The sequence below is a fragment of the Bidens hawaiensis genome, unplaced genomic scaffold, assembly GCF_021521415.1.
Source record: "Bidens hawaiensis isolate Kalapana, Puna unplaced genomic scaffold, B.hawaiensis_p1.1 tig00030876_1, whole genome shotgun sequence".
Taxonomy (NCBI): Eukaryota; Viridiplantae; Streptophyta; class Magnoliopsida; order Asterales; family Asteraceae; genus Bidens; species Bidens hawaiensis.
Window position 1 is genome coordinate 14,127 of NW_027495178.1, and position 17,184 is coordinate 31,310.

Genomic DNA, 17,184 nt, shown 5'->3' on the forward strand with positions numbered 1-17,184 from the left:
TGTTGGAAACTCGCCGGAAAACCGTTGATTTTGGCTGGAATCTTGCCGAAAACTATCGATTTTGGCAAGAACCTCATCAGAAAAGTTGATTAAGTTCGATTAATCCTGATTTTGGCTAGATTTGATCGTTGATCGATTAATTGGCCAATTAGCCAAAATTAATTAATTAGTAAAGTAGAGACTAAAGAAGTTGGTTGTGGCTCAATGGTAGAGCACTCACTTTACAAGTGAGAGGTAGGGGAATCAAACCTCACTACAAGCAACTTATATGGGAGATATAAGGGATGACCCTGGCTTGCCAGGGTTCGAGTCCTGTCTCACCCGGTTTTACCGGCTCCTCACTGTCGTGCCGTTTGGCGGGCGTGGGGGTCGGGTTTTATCCGGTGAATCCCTCAACAGGTGGACCGCTAGGGGCTCCGTCCGTCTGGACTAGTGGCCGGCTCGGGCTACCTTTAGCCAATGGGGGCCGCGTACGGATACCCGGCGTTACTTAGTTGGCCGTTCAAAAAAAAAAGTAAAGTCGAGACTATCCATTAATCAGATATTAGTCAACGCTTGATCAAGATTTTTGCAAAACTTTTATAACAAAGATATATTAATAAAATTACCACCATAATAAATACTCCATAAATAAACTATTTTGGGTCAATATATCGTTAAATATATGCTCTTGCTGTCCAAAATGCTTCCGGCCATACACTTGCTTTCTTCACCTCCCACCATACCCATTCACATTATTACCTTACCTCTCTCCGCCCAATCTTCTTCTTCTTCTTCTTCTTGTTAAACCTTTTCAACCCTTTTTTTCCTTAGTCAAATCACTAAACCTCTGTTTTCCGGTATGTTACCGGAAAAACCAGTTACTCCACCGTGGGTCTTCCGGTCAACCATTCACTGGTCTTTCAGAGCCTTAATACTAGCTTTCATTGTTGGGTTAATACTCTTCTGGGGTATCGATGGTGGTGGCTTATCTCAACTCTCTGATTTCCACAATGATTTAATAACCAACAAGTTTTTTGATCTTAATACTACTACTACTACTGCTACTAATAATAATAATATTAATAAACAAGATTCAGTTTTAATTCCAAACCCTGAGACAAAACCCTTAAATGCCACCATAAAACCTTCAAATCCGGTGAGTCTGAAGTGGGTTTCAGCTGACTTGGACTCTAATTACTCATCCAATCTGTTATCCCAATGGATGACTCCAGGTAACCAGCCATGTAAAGATTCCTCAACTGAGGATATCTTTATCCAGGTTTTGGATAACGTGGGTAACTCGAGGATAAACTCGAGTATCCTCGAGTTATCCACTTGGGATATCCACGAATTCGTTATCCAAACCCTGGATATTTCCCAAAACACGCGGTGTTTTGGGGGTGATTACTTTGAAACCGGTTTATCCGGTATTAATTGGAAATCTAGACCCCCGGTTAAAGATTTCGGTAACGGTAGTTACTTGATTTCGCTCCAAGTGCACCCGGAGTTTCATGGGGTGTATAACTTGACTATTATCTTATTGTTTCGACACTTCCAAGGGCTTAAATACTCCACGGAGCGTTTCGCTTTCGATAAAGTGCTTCGCGTGGTTCCCATTCGTTTCACGAAAGTCACAAATGGGAACAAATCGGCGAATTCCCGAGATTAAAAAATGTAGGAAGTTAGATTACACTAGGGATGTTTGGGCGGGTCGATGGACTCGCCATGGGAAGAATGACGAGTGTCGGATTAGTAATGACGGGCGGTACCGTTGTTTGAAACGTAACTACCCGTGTAAGAATCCGTGGTGTTACGGGCATCTCGGGTCATTGGAGAGTAACGGGTGGGTTTACTCGACGCATTGTTCGTTTAAGTTGTTTGATTCGGTATCCGCTTGGAATTGTTTGAATAACCGGTGGTTGTTCTTTTGGGGAGACTCGAATCATTGTGACACGATTCGGAACTTGCTTAACTTTGTGTTGAATGTCGAGTCAGGGATTGTTCCGCGGTTGTTTGATATGAATATTACTAACCCGAGTAACGCGTCCCAGTCGGTTAGGATCACGGGTGTTTTCAACGGGCATTATAACCATACGGGTAATTACCAAGGGTTGAACTCGCTTTACAACGAAGGGTACCGAGACTACTTGAGGAAATATTTCTCGGGTGAGACGGTACCCGACACGTTGGTTATGAATTCGGGGTTACACGACGGGGTATACTGGCCGAATCTGAGAAGGCTTATAAAAGGGGCGGAGGATGCGGCGGGGTTTTGGGGGGAGGTACTTGAAGGGGTGAGGCAGAGAAAAGTTGCGGTCCCAGTGGTGATTTACAGAACCACGGTGGCGACAGGCGGGTATGCGCGGAGATTGGTGTTTAACCCGAATAAAATGGAGGCTTTTAATGGTGTGTTTGTGAACAAGTTGAGGCAACTAGGAATAATTGACCGTGTGATAGATCATTTTGATATGACTTATCCATGGCATTATGATAATAGGTGTAATGATGGTGTGCACTATGGCCGAGCTCCGGCGAAGGCGCGGTGGCGCGACGGTGAGATTGGTCACCAGTATTTTGTTGACTTGATGTTGGTCCATGTGTTGTTGCTCAATGTCATGTGTGCAACATAGAAAAACATTGTGAATGTAGTTTGTTGTACCACGTTGTAACGATTAATATTCTTTATTATTTCAACTTGTAAAAGAGGAATTAAGACGTCCTGGTATTAAGGAATGTAACTGTATAGGTTATTATTATATTTATTAACAGTGGAGTGTTATTATTTATGAATATATGGCATATTATATTTGATGGTCCATGTTAGTTACACATGGGTTTAATTATTTATCAAGTTTGGTCACGGTTCATAAAATAAAATATTAGAGGAATCTAAGCATGGTAAAACTTAACTTCTGGATCAAGTATGGGTGATGTGTGAGTTAGGGTTTGAATGGATTTGGATGAAAACTGGGGATTGTAACGTTGCGCTTGTACTTTGATTCAAAGTCCATGTCAGTTCGGGTTTAAATGAATTAGGATGTAAACTGGGGATTGTAACGTTGCGCTTGTACTTTAATTCAACGTCCGTGCCAGTTCAGATTTAAATGGATTTGAATGTAAACTGGGGATTGTAACATTGCGCTTGTACTTTGATACAAAGCCCGCTTTTGTAATTGTTTCGATCGTCAAAGAGACCGCAAGTAATTGTAACTAAAATCATAAGAGCTTCAACAATAATAGTTCACAGGTAATTGTAACTAAAATCATGAGAGCTTCAACAATAATGGTTCTATCAATTGATCATATGTGACTAAAAGGAAAAGGTATAATGGGAATTACAAAATTTTAGCAAAGACTATGGTCACATTTTGTTTTTCTTTTTCTTTTTTAGTTATTGATAGGTTGACATTTTTAAAATGGTTGATTTTTTAGCCAACCTTGACAAAAAGTCAACAGAAAGTAAAAGTACTTAATTATTTGATTTCATTCTTAGTTGCATATACATGAGTGGGTTTTCAAATAAATTGATATACTTTTATCTAAACTAATATGTTAATTTTTATTTAAATTCTTAAAGTGTCATTTTTATTAAACTAATGTTTCAGCATCTATGAAGTTCGAGCGAGTTAATACCTCATTAATGATAACAATTTTGTTATTATTCGTTAAAATTTGTTGTGAAAACTTTGTTGACTTGTGAATAGATGTAATATGAGTATGATATTTGACCAAATATGATTGAGTGCTTGATGGGATATTTGGGTTAGCCAGCATGGGTTATCAGTCATTACACAACTTTCATCACAAGGGGTGGCACCTTATGCATATTCTCATCGTCTTGTGCGAACGGTGCGATGGTGGTATTTTGGTTCTCGGGCAAATCATTGAGCTTGATCATGGTGAATGCTCCGCCTATTCCATCTTTCTCACTTTTTGTCGGAATTGAACTGACCATTATGCCCCTCAAACATGGTCGTAAACAAGTCAAGTCGAGCTTGGCTTGTTTAACTTGCAAGAGATCAAGCTAGGATTGTTTTGAGCTTTATTTCGAAAGTTCAAGATTGTCTTTATGTCATATGTATGTATATTTATAACTTTTCTATATAATATTGCATATGCTATATACTTTTCAGTTGTTTTTATAATAGCTTTACATATAATATAAACTACTATTATATAAATATAGTCAATGTGAGGCTAGCCCACTTAATAGAGATATTTGCCTCTTAGATTTTTTTTTTAGTAGTTTAAACCTGAGCAAATGTGTAGTTTATTACTATTGGTGTAAAAAAGAAGTATGTGAAACATTGCTTTTAAATAAAACTATTATAAATATACGCATTTAATATATTAAACCAAAATTATATAAATAATACGCGTGTTTAGGCTCGCGAGATAGTCCAAGCTCAGCTCGTGAATAGTTTTTCGAGCTTGACTCATTTATTATTTTTTAATTAATTATGGCTTTATTTATACTTATATTTTCAAGTTAATAACCCTTGTTTTATTCTAATTCTTTTTTTTTCTCTATTTATCTTGTATATGGGCCCTCTTAATATTGGGCTTGCTTTGGACTCATGAACATTTACTTGTAGCAGGCTAGCAACCTCTTACCCTTTGGCATCCAATAATCCTCTTTAGCTTCGTTCCAATGGCATCATCCCGTGTATAAGCTTGGATTGCTATATTGCTACAAATACAACAATTGCTTCTATTTCTTCACACTGTTTTATTTTAGTCAATCGTCAATCGATTGCTTCTTGTTCAGAACCATTTAACATCTCGGTTTTATTAATAATAAATACGGATTTGTGACAATTCGTATACATTTATTATTTATGTTTATCTATGTTATAAGTTCTATATATGACATAATGTATCCTATTTAGTTACTTCTATCATATCTTTAAATAGATTACATTCGTTTACCTTCAATTCATGTGTTCATTTATGTCTCTGGCTCTCTGCACCTTTTGGTTAAACGACAAATATGTTTGAGAACAACATTTAGGCATTTACTATATGTATACAAAAGTACCACCGCATAACACGCAAATAATGTTGACAACATAACATACCGAAACGCTACCAACCAAATTCCTGTTGCAACGCACAAGCTTTTTTGCTTTTGTGAGTCAAACATGTTCCATCATTTTAGGAGGAATCATGTATAGACTCTTGTTTTTTTTAGAAATACTGTTGTAGTAGCATATGGGGTCAACTGTATGTTTATATGACAGTCTAGCATATGGGGTCAACTGTATGTTTATATGACAGTCTTGAATCCTGTAACACTCCTAAACTGTTAGTTCAATTAGACCACTTTCGCCCATAACCATATTTGGAATGCTATGACAAAAAAACCAATAAAAATTTTATGTCAACATGAAACAACGGCTAGGAAGTTGGCCATATTTTCATACTAATATGACAGTATGCACATCAAGTTGCAATTTTGGTAATTCAAAATTGTTTAGGGGTATGCACATATAGTAATTGAGCTTGGACAATTCTTTCTAATATAATAACATTAAACAAGGTTTTAACTTTCAGTTGAAAACCAAAATAAATCTGCTAACATATATAAACTTTCAATCGTATTGTATTATCTACCGAACCGACCCATTATACGAACCGACCCATTATATGTCAGTTCTAGTCCAAACGCCTACGGGCCAAATTCCATTATATCCCCGCCGCAAGCGCTCTATAATGTGGATAGGGAGACAAAATGGCTCGGGGACAAAAATAAAATGCTCCCACACTAAGTTATGTAGTCGGTCATATTTATATTCCTGTAACTAACAATAGTGTGGTCTATTTTAATCCCGTCGTGAACCGCATACTCTCTACTAGCCAAACTTCTTAACATTGACCGGTTTAAATACACAAATGAATGGACCATGCTGCTAGATGACAAGGTTGTGCCCCACAAGTAGCTTTTTAAATTTATGTATGGTTTTTAATTATTGTACTTATATGTTTTGTCATTTATATATAGATTGCTATTCAAAAGTGACATCTTTGCGTAGAGTTCAATGTTTTAAGGCTATTTAAAAATGTCAAAATTTTAACATAATAAATATATTGAAAAGATGATGGTTAGAAATAGAGAACTAAAGCCTTAAACAATTACACATAAGCATTGTGTTTGTTAACTACTTATAAAACTTTTAATTTATTATTCCAACTAACTATCCACAAAAAACAGAGAAATGAGAAATCAAGTAAAAAATAAGATCCGTCTTCAAATCATTACCCTTAAAAACAATCTCATTCCGAGTCTTCCAGATCACCCACCAGTACGTGAAAATTATACCTTTCACCACTTGTTTATTTTCTTTTAAAAAGCTTAAGAGAATCTAACCATGCTACCATATTTTCCGGCTAAAATAGTAAGGGGCCGTCAATATTTAGCCAAAGCATAATCAATCTCCAAACACAAAAAGCCATATGACAAGTAGCAAATAAATGCTCCATGGTTTCTAACTCTTTCGCACAAAAAGGACACATAATAAAAGTTATCTACCCTTACTTTTAAAATAATATTCATGTTGTTTTGTTAAAATAATAACATTAAATAGAAGTTGGTGACTAACGAATTACAAGAAGGCTCTCTATTTATTTATGGTTTAAAGGTTCGGATTTGGGTGCAATCAAATTCGGAATATCACATGTTTTGCCCTTTTACCATTGATTGCAATCCGTTTATATGTTTATCATTGTAAATGGTGTTGTAACATCTTTATTTGATTCAAAGTTTATTTTCATTGTTCACTAGGTGTACAGAACAACAAACATACATTAGTGTTTGTATATATTGATTAGGTTCATATCAAAACGGGCCATTTTATAACTAATTGTCAATTTGTTTCATGCATTGTAGTTTTCTTGATTTAGCATGCACACATTAAATCTTTTAATCCACAAGCAAATATTAATATTATAGTTAGATATTATATAAACATGTTTACAAGTGAATGAATAAATTGAAGTTTAGGGTGTTGATCTTTGAATCATAACTGATGGACCCAGTGTGACTTGAATTAGCATAAGCGCATCATGTATACAACACCTTTTACATGCCAACTCAAATAATCTCTATAACCAATATGAGAAGATAATTTATGTGAACCCATGGCAACGCGCACACTTTTACTAGTATTATAAACAACTTTAACAATTATGTGCCCCTATAATCAAACGCATCGATCGGGTAAATCGTTACGCTTCTACGTTTGTTTTCTAAACCTTGTAAATTCTAATAATCACACCAAATCAATAATTTATAAAATCACATGAAATTAACAATAAACATATAAAAAAATTATAATTGTTCGAACAAATTCGACAATTGAACGCCCATGCCATAATGCTAACAGTCTTTGGACTAATAGGCCATTTAACATTTGCGGATGAAAATCTTTATGTGATGAATGGTCGATCTTTGTTTACTTGGGTTTCTTTTTCATGAAATTTCGAATTTCATCCTTCTATCTGCAAGACATAATAAAAGTTAGAATATAAAGGCCAAGCAAAAATGCAGCTTTGTATAAAACTGACTGGCATCTTTGTTTTATCATTAAGAATTATTATCAATGTGCATTGTTTTAAGCAAAACACAAAAATCGTAAGAACGAAGTGTTTGAAAGGCACAAATGGTGTTTAATTTAAGTAAATGTAAGGAAAACACAAAAACATTAATGATTCAAAACAACCCGTCTAAAAGAAAAAAAATCGTAAGATGATTGAAGTATTTGAAAGGCATTTATGGGAGAAGCTCCCTTCACCCCAATCCAAAAAGATAACCGAATCATGGTTCTACATTCATGTTCACCGTTGGTGCACATGCACTAGCAACCATGAACCATCAATTAATCTTTCAGGAATGGGGCGATGGAGAGCTCCAACCATAAATATACACCCGAGTCTTCATAATTTTTTTACTTTCTCCAACTCTAAAATTGAAAGCTTAAGAATTCTTGTTGATGATAATGGATGTAGAAACTAAATGCTTTATATAGGCCACATAATGCTTTTAACTATTCAAAATATTAATTTCTAAGATTTCTTTGTTCAAAGCTTGTGTCATAAAGAGTTAAAGCCATAAAGGCATAAAGAGTGAAATTAGTGCTAAATAGCATCATACTTTTCCTTTCCATTTCATACTAATTTATTTTTCCTTTCTAGTCTTGATTTACTATTCTTAGAGAAATGTTGTATTTGTGTTTATAATGTGAACATGAAAATTGCGTGCATTTGGTTACAAAGATGTTCCTTCCCTAAAGTCAACCGTTTGAGTCGAGTCATAGATTGGTTGTTTGATTTGGATAAATCCGCTAGTTTGAAAAACACCCTCTTAACCCTTATGATGTACGAAATGGATGCATGTTTATAAATGGATTAAAATCAAGTGCTTATTTTCAATTTTATGTATTTTACTCAAAGTTAAATAAAACAAAACTGTTACGGATATAAAGTAAAGAAATGCCTAAGTGGAATCGACTTCAAGCCTTAGTAAGCATAATCTCGTACCAATAAGCTCAACCTCAACTCATGAATAATATTCCTAGAGTTTAACTGGTCTATCATTATTTATTTTACTTCTATTCATTAGTTATGGTTATATATGTAATGTAATTACACACAAATAATAATATTCATTAAGTAATTATGTATCATATTCTTTTATATAGTTTAGATAATATTGATTTATATATCTATCTAATAGGCTCGTCTAAGTTCATAATCAAACTCCATGTATGAAATCTTGCTTATGAGCTGTATAACCAAAAGGCTATCACGTGCGTTTGGTTTAGCTAACAAATTTTTAATACCTGAGAAGTATGAGAAAAAGAAAATTTGTGGAACATTGATTGAAATATTTTTGTTTTTTAGTCAATTTTTTAAAATATTGAATGACATTTGTTTTTGTAATTTTTTTTAATTATACTATAAGTCGTGTATTTTTTATATATTCAACACGGGTATGCTATTGTTATTTTCTTTTTCCTTTTCGTTTAAAAAAAATATACTGAACTTCATATTTTTAAAAGGTATTTATTTAACCGCCAACAAATAGAGAATTGCATAAGTACTTTGTACAGGTGATCCAATAGCAAATAGCCACCGCCAGCTGTTTCAACCCAACCCTAAGATAAGCGACACCAAAGTATCTCAAGTTCTAAAGAAAACCCACCCGTCCGAAAACTTATTGGTGATAAACCCAAACGCCCTCTGAATCAAACTGAAGATCACAAATATTCCAGTATTAAGTATAACTTTACTTAAAAAGATACTACTATAGTACTATGTGTCTATTATTTTAAATATTACCATCGAAGAATAATCATTTTACGTAACAAGAGCCTTTTGTTGTCACACTTTATACTTAGTATACTTATTGATTTGTTTAATAATTTCTTTACCTAGTGATAACTCATGTCATCAAAACGCATTTTAGTAATGCCTTACAATTGGTAAAACTAATTTACAAACAAAATAGTCATTGATCACGGTAGCATCATTTTAATTTGCTTTAAGGAATTATATATTATTGGTTATACAAATAAAATTGAAATAAAAGTATATTCTCAAAAGTCCAATTACAATTTGGTTTTGTGAATTAAAAGTAATTTAACTTTACTTTCAACTGATATATCTAGGTAATAATTTATAATTTTGCCGTACCAATAGAATAAAAGCTAAATGCATGAAAATCATCAGTTTATATCGAAATTTTGAAAAAAAAAGAAAGAAAAAAAAAAGATTAATTATTGAAAAATATGTTAGAAAATTTAGTGAAAGGTGGGTTTTTAGAAACTTTGTATACAAATAACAAAATAACAATATGTAATTACTATATAACATATTTCTGATCTTCGCGTTCAAAATAGAAAAAATAGAACTAAGATTAGCAAATATTAATACTCAAATATGATGCGTTTATAAACAAGAAAGAACTTGAAAGATGGAGCTTAGTTGAAGCTTAGGTTGAGAGTGTTTGGAGAAGAAGGAGCAACCACAAATGGGTGAGATCAAGTCCCGTATGGATAATCAACACACGAATTAAACGAATAACTCTCGTTTATATTAATCAGAAAATATAACTTTAAAAACTGATTACAATATCTATCAAACCCTAGCTCGGGTTGACTCTTGATGAACCCTAACTCGGTTACATCTCGTGTGTGCCTCTTGGATGAACCATAACTCGGTTGCATCTCACACCACCACAATCTATAATGTCTAACCATGACATTAACTTGCTATCAAAGGCATTACCAAATATAATAAACCCTAATTGTAACCCTATAAACCCATTACATATTAATGAATCGCACGGGCCCAATAAGTCCAACCCGGTCATGTAAGGCCCCGTTACCGGTAGCCCTACTTTCGTGTTGGATTCACTCATAAACGCAGTTCTAATATCAGAGTTAATTAAAACATTCACGGAATATAAAAGCTTTCATAAAACATTTCATAACAAAACACATCTTGTCTTAAAACAACATATTGTCTTTCAAAATAAACAAAACGTTAAACTTAAACGTCTTGAGTCTTCCGATGCCAGCCTCTTATTCAGTGCCACGTGTCTCCTCAAGCGAGCTGCCTCATCCTACTCACCTGCGTGCATACTAAAAGTCAGCTACGCTGAGTGAGTTCTAGTTAATCATACATTATACAATACACACATACTTATATTCTTTCATTCATACTTTCATACTTTCATACTTTCTTTTGTACTAACTTGCTTTCATATCTTATGTTATAAAGAGCATTACGCCCTACATTCCTCGAGTATTATTAGGGCTCGGTACCCTCCTTCCTCGAGTATTATTAGGGCTTGGTACCCTCTTTCCTTGAATATTAGTAGGGTTCGGTTCCCTAGTTCTCGAATATTAGTAGGGTTCGATTCCCTCTTCGTTACCATACAACCATACATCATACCTCGAGTATTATTAGGGCTCGGTACCCTTTTCGTAACCATACAACCATACATCATACCTCGAGTATTATTAGGGCTCGGTACCCTTTTCGTAACCATACAACCATACAACCATCCTTTCCTTCTTTTATTAACTTTATCACGTTCATACACATAAGCATACATATCATACTTACTTTATACATAGCGTTACAACCTGACAGTACGTGCAATATCCGAAGATCGTTCACGTACCATCAAGCAATCATTCATACATTTCACATTATTCACATAAGGCATACACTTATCTCTTAGGATAAGCGTATTAACAAACATATTGAGTATGCACACAGCTCCGAAAACATAACACATAAATGGGGCTAGAAACTCACCTGAATCCTGTTACGTTCTCCGTTAATCGTTATTCCCTTCTTGAGCTGTGCACGGCTAACTGTATAATATTTACATGTATCAATTAATTACTACTACTCATGTTGTATTTCTATCTTTATATAACCCACAACGAACGGGGGTCCGGGGGCAGCGCCCCTGGCAGCGGGGTCTAGGGGCAGCAGCCCCTAGTAGGGTCCAAGGGGCAGAGCCCCTGGCTGGGGTCGAGCTGCTGGGTCAGCTTGGAAAAATTTTATTTACATTAACTGTCTTAACACATTTTTCATTAGGTTTTTAATTTATTTTCTAATTTGCTAACTGTAACACCCCGACCAAAGGCGGATTATACATCGGGGCGCCACATATTGTGTCATTACTCGTGACACTATTGGGTGTCAATATTTAATAAATATATTCATTCACGCATGCGCAACGTATACATAAGATATAAATAAACCAACATAAATCAATATATTATAAATCAAAATATTTGAACAGCAATAACTTGTCTTGATACATTTTAATCTAGGTCCAAAAGTAAAAACGTCCTATGTGTCCACAAGCTCCAAAACAGCTACTGCAAACCTGAACATGTGTTAAAATAAACGTCAAACACTTGCGTGTTGGTGAGAAATCAAGTTTAATACAATACATAGATAATCATAAATCTGCGCGCAACACGTGTATGTCTGGTGTTTAACAAGGGTGCAATCAGATTGTGATCAAGCCTAGATAGATCATGGCTCATAGTTCATAGTTCAATCCGTGCTCCCAATTGAGCACAAAAACGAGAAAACATCTGTGCAAGTGTAAACAAAGAAAACCGTAAACGATAGGTCTCCCGTGTTCATCTAATGGATCCATGAAAACTTCGGAATAGGCCGAACAAAGCGGTTAATGATACACACATACAAATAAACAGCCAAGTAAACGTCCTCAACACATGGGATACTGCGCGACTAAAGTTCATAAACAAGTTTAAGACTCTAAGTTTGTATGAACACATGAACATCCCAAAACATTAAAAGCAAAAAGGGATTAGGTACGAGATTACTCACTTGATAAACGGTGCGGTGTAAGATAAAGCAAGAACCAACTTTAAACAAGCACAAGTTAACCTATAATTAAAGATTATAGTTTTAACGATCTGTTTTTAAGTCTTGATTATAAGTTAGCATAAGTAAATTATTATATATAATATATATATATTACCGGAAAAGCAGGGCAGAACAGGGAGGAAGACGGAGGCAGAGAGGGAGGCGGCAGAGAGAGCAAGGAGCAAGAGAACAGGAGAGATTAAGTGTTTTGTGTGTGTAGTGTTATGAAAATATTATTATTATTTATAGAGGAACCCTAGGAGACATAAATCCAGAAAAAAAAGGGAAAAGATCTTTAACAGGATCAAGCAAAAGATATCAAAAGCATAAGAAAACAAAAGCAAAAGATATCAAAAGATATGGCAGCTGCAGGGGGCAAGATAAAGCTGACAGGGAACAGTAAAAAAAAGCATGGGCGGGTCAGATAAAGGTACTGGTCAAGCATGGCAAAAGCAGATCTCAAAAGATAATGTCAGTCACTTTATCTGCCAACCAATGGGGTTGGCGCGCATGCTACGCCGAAAGTAACTTTTCAGACATAAAGCAGATTAGGTCAACAGCTCAAAAGATAAGACAACACAAAAGCAAACGGCTAGATTCAACAGAAGAAAACTAAAAGGGTTTAGCGCGAGAAGGCTAAGGCGCGAGGGCAGACACAGAAGGTCAAGAGAGCGCGAGCGCGAAGGCAGACAGAAACAACCTTAACGCGTCGCGGAAAGAACTACCGTTCTAAGCGCGTCGCGGGAAGAATCACATTTCTTAGCGCGCCGCGGGAGGAACTAGAATTCCTAGCGCGCCGCGGGAAGAACTATAATTCTTCGCGCGTCGAGGGATGAACTACGATTCTTAGCGCGTCGCGGGAAGAACTACCGTTCTTAGCGCGCTGTGAGAAGAATTACAATTCTTAGCGTGCTGCGAGAACTACAAATCCTTAGCGCGTCGCGGGAAGAACTACCGTTCTTAGCGCGCTGCGAGAAGAATTACAATTCTTAGCGTGCTGCGAGAAGAGTTCGTCTCGCGTATTGCTGAAACAGATGGTCTTCACGCAGGATTCCTTGTAAGGAGTCTGCGCAGACAACCTTAGACGGGAAGGAACAAAAGAGTTAGAAGAAAAAGAGGGAAACAAGGCTTAAGGGCGGAACGGCGACAAGAGGGAAAAGAAGGCGGAAAGAGAGAAAAGGAGAGGGACGGAACGGCGGAAAGAAAAAGAGAGAGAAAGAGGCGGGAAGGAAATATATATTATTATTATTAAAAAAATAAAGTATAAGTATAAATAAATATTAAATCATAAAAGAAAGAGATCGGGTCAGAGAAACGGGTACCTGGGTCGGGTCGGATCGGGGCAGATGTCACAGTCTCCCCTACTTTAAGAAATTTCGTCCCGAAATTTATCTCGAAGTAGGTTGCACAGAGAACAGGTGCGGGTACTTGATCTTCATTTGATCTTCCCTTTCCCATGTAAACTCGGCTCCGCGCTTGGACTCCCAGCGAACTTTCACGATAGGGATACGACTGCGCTTGGTTTGCTTAACCTCGCGATCCATAATCTCAACAGGCTTCTCAACAAAATGCATAGTTTCATCAACTTGAACTTCATCAAGTGGAATGTGAAGGTTCTCGTCAGCTAAACACTTCTTGAGATTGGATACATGGAACGTTGGATGCACATTACTGAGCGCGGGCGGCAGGTCAAGTCTGTAGGCAACTTTTCCTACACGCGCGAGAATCTTGAATGGTCCAACATATCGAGGAGCAAGCTTACCTTTCTTCCCAAAGCGGACAACACCTTTCCAAGGCGACACTTTGAGGAGAACAAGATCACCAACTTGAAATTCGAGAGGCTTTCGCCTGCGATCTGCGTAACTCTTCTGTCGGCTTCTGGCAGTCAGCAGATGATCACGGATCTTGGCGATTTTATCGGTTGTCTCTTGAACAAGTTCGGGTCCTGTGATTTGAGTTTCACCCACTTCGTTCCAACAAATCGGGGAGCGGCATTTACGACCGTAAAGTGCTTCAAATGGGGCCATACCGATACTGGAATGATAGCTGTTATTATAAGAGAACTCGATCAAAGGCAGGTGTGAATCCCAATTACCTCCAAAATCAAGAACACAAGATCGGAGCATATCCTCAAGAGTTTGGATAGTTCGCTCAGACTGACCGTCAGTCTGAGGATGATATGCCGTACTCATGTCCAAGCGAGTTCCTAGCGCAGATTGGAGAGATTTCCAAAAGCGAGATATAAAACGGCCATCGCGATCGGATATGATGCTCAAAGGAGTACCATGGCGGCAGACAATCTCTTTGACATAAAGCTGCGCGAGTTGCTCAACACGGTAGTTTTCACGAATAGGCAGAAAGTGAGCAGACTTAGTCAAACGATCCACTATTACCCAAATGCTATCATGTTTGCTTGCTGTCAAAGGTAACTTGGTAATAAAGTCCATCGCTACACATTCCCATTTCCACGTAGGAATTTCAGGTTGTTCGAGCAAACCAGATGGGCGTTGGTGTTCAGCTTTCACTTTAGAACAAGTCAGACATTTAGCTACGAACACAGCAATATCCTTTTTCATACCGGGCCACCAATAAGTTATGCGCAAATCCTTGTACATCTTATCAGCGCCAGGATGAATAGAATACCGAGATTTATGCGCCTCACTCAGGATATCAACGCGAAGATTCTCATCAAAGGGAATCCAGATGCGATTAAGATAGCAGAGAATTCCACTCAGATTAGGGACAAAGAGTGCTTCCGCGCCACACGCCAACTCGGCGCGAAGGTTACCATTACTGATGGATGCGCGCTGCGCGTCACGAATACGCGATTCAAGGTTGCTTTGAATCGGCGCAAAGTGAAGATGCGTGCGCGGCAAAATACAGTTAAGCTGGCAGGGTTTTCGGCTGAGCGCATCGGCTACCACATTAGCCTTACCAGGATGATACCGGATCTCACAATCGTAATCGCTGATGAGTTCGTTCCATCGGCGTTGTCTCATGTTAAGTTCCTTCTGATCAAAGATATGCTGAAGGCTTTTATGGTCAGTGTAGAGGATACACTTAGTACCATAAAGGTAGTGTCTCCAGATCTTCAAGGCAAAAACAACTGCACCAAGTTCGAGGTCGTGAGTCGTATAATTCTTTTCATGAACCTTAAGTTGCCTTGATGCGTAAGCGATAACCTTGCCTCGTTGCATAAGAACACAACCGAGACCTTGGTTGGATGCATCGCAATACACGACAAAATCTTCATTACCCTCAGGTAGCGCAAGAACAGGAGCTTCACACAACAAACGCTTGAGCGATAGGAAGGCTTCTTCTTGCTTCGAGCCCCAAATATACGGTTTACCTTTGTGCGTTAGAGCTGTTAAAGGCAAAGCGATCTTTGAGAAGTTCGAAATGAAACGCCGGTAATAACCAGCTAAGCCCAGAAAGGAACGGATCTCAGAAGGAGAGGATGGCGTAATCCAGTTCTTGATTGCTTCAATCTTGGATGGGTCGACATGAATACCCATCTTGTTTACAACATGACCAAGAAACTGTACTTCATCAGACCAGAATTCACACTTGGAGAGCTTGGCAAAGAGCTGCTCAGCTCTAAGCTTTTGCAATACCAATCGGAGATGTTGCTCATGCTCGGCCTTGGTCTTAGAATACACCAGAACATCATCGATAAACACGATCACGAATTTATCCAGGAAAGGCCTACACACCCGATTCATTAGATCCATGAAAACGGCGGGTGCGTTGGTTAGACCGAAGGACATGACCAAGAATTCAAAATGGCCATAACGAGTTCGAAAAGCAGTCTTCGGAACATCTTCATCGCGGATGCGCAACTGGTGATAGCCAGAGCGGAGATCAATCTTCGAGAAACAGGAGGCACCTTGGAGTTGATCAAAGAGGTCGTCAATACGCGGTAAGGGATACCGGTTTTTAATGGTGAGTTTGTTCAACTCGCGGTAATCAATACACATGCGAAACGATCCATCTTTCTTTTTAACGAACAACACCGGAGCACCCCAGGGCGAAGAGCTAGGGCGAATGAATCCTTTAGCAGTCAACTCTTGAAGTTGGCTGGCCAATTCTTGCATCTCAGCGGGTGCAAGACGGTAAGGAGATTTAGCTACGGGGGAAGCACCAGGGACAAGATCAATACGGAACTCGACTTCACGAGCGGGAGGGATACCAGGAAGATCATCAGGAAAAACTTCAGGAAAATCACGCACAACAGGGATATCGCGAAGCTTCTTCTCTTCAGCAGGTTTAACCACATGGGCTAATAATGCAATACACCTTTTTCGCATGAGTCTTCGGGCTTCGGCGCAAGACATAAGCTTAAGTCCACTGGAGGGTTTTTCGCCGTAGATGTGAAGATCACCATTTTCTCGAGGAATGCGAATCAACTTCTTGGCGCAAATAACTTCGGCGCGATTAATCGAGAGCCAGTCCATACCAATGATAACATCAAAGCTTCCAAGAGGCATGGGGATGAGGTCAATCAGAAAATCGTTTTCGTTAAGGTTAAGCGTACAGTCTTTAATCACAGAGTTAATTAAAACAGTTTCACCATTAGCCAATTCAACTGAAAAATCTTCTTTTAAGTCGCTGCGCGGTCGCGCAAGCTTCTGCTCGAAGGCGCGAGAAATAAAACTTCGATCGGCGCCAGTATCAAAAAGTACAGAAGCATAAAATCCGTTAAGTAAAAATGTACCATTAACTACGTCATTATTCGCTTGCGCTTGGTGCGCGGTTATGTTAAAAGCTCGTCCGCGTGTCACTTGG

At 37.8% G+C, this 17,184-nt stretch overlaps 1 pseudogene; it reads left to right on the forward strand.

Annotated features, from left to right (window-relative positions):
* The first annotated feature begins 816 nt into the window (after positions 1 to 816).
* LOC143581321 (uncharacterized) lies at positions 817 to 2,895 on the forward strand (annotated as a pseudogene).
* The last annotated feature ends 14,289 nt before the right edge of the window (positions 2,896 to 17,184 follow it).